This window comes from Malurus melanocephalus, unplaced genomic scaffold (assembly GCF_030028575.1).
Source record: "Malurus melanocephalus ecotype Western Australia unplaced genomic scaffold, MMel_1.1 scaffold_185, whole genome shotgun sequence".
NCBI lineage: Eukaryota > Metazoa > Chordata > Aves > Passeriformes > Maluridae > Malurus > Malurus melanocephalus.
The window spans coordinates 794402-799945 of NW_026623417.1; the positions used below are offsets into that span (position 1 = coordinate 794402).

At 34.6% G+C, this 5544-nt stretch overlaps 1 long non-coding RNA gene across 1 annotated transcript in view; it reads right to left on the bottom strand.

Moving 5' to 3' along the window:
* Positions 1–5544, bottom strand: part of LOC130577612 (uncharacterized) — a 41335-nt gene that overhangs the window by 8046 nt on the left and 27745 nt on the right. The gene's annotated exons all lie outside the window — the stretch shown is intronic.

Consider the following 5544-nt stretch of genomic DNA (forward strand, 5'->3'; position numbering starts at 1 on the left):
AGCATTTCATTACTCTGTTGCCATACTTGATTTTATTTTCTAATTTCTTTTCCCCTCATCCTATGCTTTCTCCTGTGTGTATCTCTCCYTTTTCAGTCTCCTTTTACTTAACTCCCAGTCATCCATGTTCCATCTTTTCTTGCCTTCTCCTTGTTCAGGAAAGATATGTTTTCTAAAGAAAATTAAAGACATTAAATGTCAATAAAGACATTAGCTTCAAAAATTTGGTTTTAATTGTTACCCTTAAAAGCATTCAAGTTGAAATCTTAGACATTTTCATAMAGAATCAGTGTTCTGAATATACAGAAATCAATGCTGTGTCTGGCAGTATGTTTGACACGAAAAGAAGCAAAAGGAAGGGAATGACATATTTTGATGGGAATATATTATTTATTTAAATATTGTAGTCATAACAGATTAATGAAAAGAAGAATTACTGTTCTTAACAGCGATGATTAGCATCCTCCCAGTTGACAGCATGTTCAGCCGCTGTCCAACAGCACCATGGACAGTGACAAACAAGCTCCTGCACCAAAGTTCAGCTGTTGCCACGTTTCATCACCTCAAGCTCTTGACAGGAGTCTGTGTGACTCAGAACATACTGAGCCTTTCACTCCCATCCTGGTCTATCCTCTAGCATTTAATACGTTTTGTGAAACATTTAATTTGCACGATAAGAGTATTTCAAGCTTATTATTGGATCAGGTTTACCTTCTGCTAGTACAAAAGCAGTATTTTTTTTTCTTTCTCACACTAACTCTTGAAGTCCTCTCTAAAATCTATCTAGTTACCTTCAGCTCACATTAATCTCCTATCCCCGGGTGAATCTCTGATTTCACTAGGAAAATATTCCTATATGAGAATTACTTCGTTTTACAGAAACCGGAGCTTTCCTAACAGTTTTCAGCTAGATAAAAGAGGTTTCTTAAAACAWCATCCTTTCAGACTTGACCAGTAACTCAATTGTGAAACAACACTTCAGAATGTATTTTAAAAGAAATCTCAGGAGATGGAAGAAATTGGTTTAAAATGAAATTTGTTTAAAAACCGCAGAGGGATCTTGTGTGGAGTTCTCAAAATGACATCAAAATGACATTCCAATCACATATCCAAGCTGCCTTTCTATCTGTGTTACTGTTTTTGGATGCAAATGCAAAAGACCTCTCCARTGTATTGACTCTGATATTCAGTCAGACTATTACACAGTTGCAAAGCTTCCAGTTCAGAGTCTCACATTATAAAATGAAGCCCCCTGAGTTTTATTCCATCAGTTCAAACTACACCATACAAAAAAAAAAGTTCAAGGTTCTTCTAATCATACGCATTGAGAATATTCAGGAAAGACATGTATTACTGTTTATAAATTGAGTTSATATAAAGACAAAAACTCATTATGGTGAAAATAATATTCTTATATTTAGCTTTTTGGGAATAAAAGCAACAATGACATATACAATGTTGCTATCTTCTCCAAAAGACTTGTGATTTTAAAATCACTGTGTCATCCCACAAAATAGGCAAATGTTTTCTGCAATTCTTTTTTAATCTCACATTTCTGAACACAGGATAAATCACTGAAGTGCTTTCTCCACATTACTTTGCATGTATACTGCTGTTCATTGAAAGATTAAGTACAAGTGGAACATCAAGAGGAGCAATCAAGAGTTCATTTTGTATGCCAGCAGCTAGCTTGAAAACAAAAAGCCCTTAAACAATCAGCAGTGATTTTCCTGTAGTTTGACTTACRGAGCATGGGAATGCAAATCAATATACTGTGTCTTCAATGCTGCATATTTTACTCTAAAATTTGAGGCTTGTCATACTTGATTGTCTATAGATTTGCAAACCATTACTACACATCTACAGAATCTATAATTGTTATGTCTGTGCTTCGAATTTTTAGTGTTTACTTTTGAAATTAAATCTTTAGATTTACCTGCWGTTCTATTTGTTAAGGACATGAGTATAATTCTTGGATACAACCACCTAAATCAGGATTAAATAAAAGCCAATACACTTGTGATGGTTAGAAACAGAGTGATTTCAGCATGAATTTATCTTCTCCCAGGGGAAAAGGCCATCCTTAATGCCTATGAGCTCTCAGTRACATTAAGCCATCATTTAAAAAGTACTTTTCCATTTCAATTTGAAAAKACTTAGTTTTAGAGCTTAGTTTTTTCACATAGATGGATAACAAGTGGAAAAAAAAAAAAAACCCAACCAAAATAATCATGTAGTCTTTTGATTTAATTAAGCCAAACAAATTCCTGTCCTGTAAACTATTACTCTTTTTTTTTTTTTGTTTGTTTTCTGAAGTGTGTTTTTTTGGCAAAAGGATCAACAGTCTTATGTAAAGAAACACTTCTGAATCAGATTTGGGTTTTTGCTTTTATTTAATTGCACCAGACTGGATCCTTCCAAATTCTTACTGACAGAATGAAAACACACTGAAAGGTATTATTTCTGAAAGCAAACTTCCGTAGATCTACTATAAAACCACAGATGCTGCTCTTAGACCTTTTCTGAAAGCCATAAAACCTGCATTTCCATTGTTCCCATTARCAACCAGATACATTAATTACTATTTTGAGGTATTTCATAGAAATAAAGCTTCATATCCATAACCCCTCTTCTGCTTTATCCACCCCTATTTCAAATGTACTGATGCCTGCTATCTCAGGGAAAATCTGCAGAAAGAGAAGAGTTTGCTCTTTTGAGCTGAGAGTGGTGGGAGACAAACTGGTCACATTCAACAGCTGCAGCAGAGCTATTTGTAGTCTAAAATTGGCCAGACAGGCTTAGATGTGCAAGGAAAAAAATGCTTGCTGAGGTGTTATCATAGCAGTAAAATTGCTATATATAGCTCACACAGCCTGTGAATGAACAGTYTTGCAAAAAACTCACTCCCTGAAATGGAAAAAAAAAAAAAAAAGAAATACGCACAGGAAATATCTGATGATTTATTTTATCCTTTCTCAGGGGAACTGTGTCTCCTTATTTGCTATTACTGATCTTTTTATTAAAGCTTACTTTTTTGGTTTACCTTAGTGGAGAAAGTGAGTGAATCATACTCTGAAACCATTAAGTTTCTTACAGTGTGAGTAGAGAATAATTAACTTTAATTAAAAATGGTTCATATAGTACCTCATGAGTCACAGCTTGTGCGTAATATGATGCCAAGTCACCATGTGCAATGTTTAGCTCTTGAACTCCATTTRTCTCCATTTGTAAAAAAAGTGAGCCTTATGCCAGATTCCCAAATCATGCAGAAATTTGAGAGCCCAACCTTGGTTTTCCTCCCCAAATCTATTCCCCATTTCTGGTGCTATCCTCTTCAGTTTGCTAAATAATTTCTGTGGATAAAACAATGCTTGAAGTTCTTTAAATCACTCTTTACCAGCCCAGAGGAGAGCAAGTTTCTTAACTATGGTAAGTATCATGTTTTACTCACTGACTCCAAAAGGCTGCAATCCCAAGGTGGAAAGATACGTGACAAACCCTGTACTTCCTGGCAGATCCAATTTTAGTACATGTCTTTCAAAGCTACCATAATGTCAGACAAAAATGTCTCACCTAGATTTTTTTCATTCGAAAATGCTTCATTTCCAAATGAATATCTGCTCTACCTTCCCTGAAAGCCAGATATGTACAGTATACAAGTGTAGTCATAGAGTGAGCTGAACAGGTTACATTTTTATAAGCTTCATGTTAAAACGTTAACAAGCTATCATTATATATATTATCTGAGGTGTAATTATCTTTTATGACCTTTTCAGTGTATTCCTGTTTTATCTTTTAATACAGAACAATTACTGTTAATTAACAGTTGCTGATGCAACAGGCAAGCCATGTTGTATTGTAAGTACCAACWCAAGGAGCCTTGTTGCTTTCAGCACAGATTCAGATGAGTCACTAAAAAGTTTCAATGGATAAAAAGAAAATAAGCAGGAATTTCTATGTAGAACAGTATAGTACTTGGGAAGTTACAATCCCAGTAATCCATGTTATCCCTAAATTCTCCAACTGCATGAGTCATTTTACTCAGAAACAGAGAGGGAAAAATTTCACTTCACTTTTGTGAAACAGCTCTATGGCAACTGAGCAGAGAAGTATTTGTGTTAATTCTTCTACTGAATTTACTATTGAGAACACAAGAGTTATTTCATCACCCTTTCAATGTTCTTAATCTCATTAGAATTGCCTAAGAAGCAGCATCATGGAACAGTTTTAAAGTGAATTTGTTCTTCCTATACAGAACATCCGTGACTGAGATAGGTTATTTTATTCCATAGAAGAAAACCAGCAATTTAGAGGTAAAAGCAGCAGTATTCTCTCTGCTTAAGCATCTCAGTACCACAGCAATACAAATCTTACTGTGAATTCTGTACACACTCTGCTATTTTGAGATTTGAAGAGTTGCAGTACATTTTTTTTGTGACAGCTTAGTTCACAGCATTATATTTTGCCACAGAAATTTAGGACCTGAGCCAAAAAAGAGGCAGTGGAAATGTTCCCATTGACGTCAGCRAGCCTTGGATAAGGCCCCAGACGGCTAAGGACTAGGATTGTCAACTTACAATTAATGTAATTAATGCATCTACACTGGCCCTAGAGCAGTCCAGGCATAAAATTCCTCTTTTGCTGTTAGAATTTAGCATCTTTTACCAGTAACTTTGAGAAAATACAAATTAAAAAGGGAAGAAAAATAAAAGGCTGGGGGGGGGAGGAAGGGAGGAAAAGAGAAAGGAAGAAAACATCTACAGGTTTTTCCGGGTAAACAAGAAGTTTATACTCAAGCCTCTGTATAAGCTGTTGATTGTTGATCTCTAATATAATATTCAGCAATGCAGTGCCAGTAGATACAAAAGTAGTTTYCATTCACAGTTCAAGGCTGTTGGTCTTAAGGGTTTGAAACCTTTCTCAATTAAACTAAGGTGTCTACAAAGAAAGGAGTGACTGAATTACAGTGACCACAATAAAGTAAGCATTTCAGTTTGTAAGAGAGTTGTTTCTGATATTTTAATGAGTTTACTACAAGTATTTTTGATGCATTAAAAAAGTGTGTCTGATAGAGGATCACTAGCTAATATTGCAGGCAAGAGCTTCAGTAAAATTACCAAAATGAACAGTGACAAAACTAATGATACTATTCCCTTAATGCCTTTATATTCTAAGCCTTTCTCTTTTACGTAATAATGTGTTTTGGCTCTCTACTTCATAATTTGAGCTTCCATTTATTTCTTGTTGTAATGTTTTACAACACTTATGACTAATTCTGTAAAAAAATGCACTTTTCTGTTAATTAAATATTATATCTTTGTGTGAAAGACACATTGTTTCAATGGGTTGTAACTCATAAGTACATAGTACCCACAGAGGAGATGAATCACAGTTAAATGTCCCAAGAATGTGACATGATTAATGCCATCACAGTGGATGATTAGTCCATAGATTTCATTTCAAGGAAATTTTCCAAATATTACTGATAGGGTCTCATATCTAGTACTTCCTCAGACACTTATAAAATAAAAAAAAAAAAAAAAA